This window comes from Gossypium raimondii, chromosome 10 (genome assembly GCF_025698545.1).
Source record: "Gossypium raimondii isolate GPD5lz chromosome 10, ASM2569854v1, whole genome shotgun sequence".
Classification (NCBI taxonomy): domain Eukaryota; kingdom Viridiplantae; phylum Streptophyta; class Magnoliopsida; order Malvales; family Malvaceae; genus Gossypium; species Gossypium raimondii.
The window spans coordinates 50599009-50599674 of NC_068574.1; the positions used below are offsets into that span (position 1 = coordinate 50599009).

General features: G+C 35.9%; 1 non-coding gene across 1 annotated transcript; it reads right to left on the reverse strand.

Moving 5' to 3' along the window:
* Window positions 1–212: 212 nt before the first annotated feature.
* Window positions 213–319, reverse strand: LOC128034239 (small nucleolar RNA R71). The gene has a single exon (XR_008190369.1). It is a non-coding gene; the product is annotated as a small nucleolar RNA R71 (small nucleolar RNA).
* Between the last annotated feature and the right edge of the window lie 347 nt (window positions 320–666).

Sequence of the window (666 nt, forward strand, 5' to 3'; positions counted from 1 at the left end):
TGAATGCTTATTTGGCTAGCTTTCTAAAGATTTACGACACATTTAAGATTAATAGCATTATTGATGATGCCATACGCTTATGGTTGTTCCCATTCTCTTTGAGGAGCAAGGCAAAACAGTGGTTGAATTCACTTCTACGGTGTTCTATCACAACTTGGGATCAGATGATTGAGAATTTTTTATTGAAATATTTTCCACCAGATAAAATAGCTAAGTTGAGGAACAACATCTCTCCGTTTGCCCAAATTGAGCTTGAGACACTATATGATGCATGGGAGAGATTTAAGGATCTTTTAAGAAGGTGCCCTCATCATGGGTTACCTTTGTGGTTATAAGTTCAAACCTTTTACAACGGTTTGAATCCTTTGACTAGACAGATGATTAATGCAGCAGCTAACGAAACATTAAATAAAAACAACCTGAGGCAACCCAATAATTTATTGAAAAGATAGCACTGAATAACTATCAATGGCAAGTCATGAGAACAAAATCGATCAAGGCAACCAGTGTTTTTAATATGGATGTAGTTGCTATATCGGCAAGTCAAGTTGAAGCACTGAGTAAAAATATTGATGGTTTGAGTTGCAGTAAATATGGGAATTTGGTAAAGCAATGCATGAGACTAAAGTGGGGATGATTAATTCAGAATATTCACCTTTCAAGCCT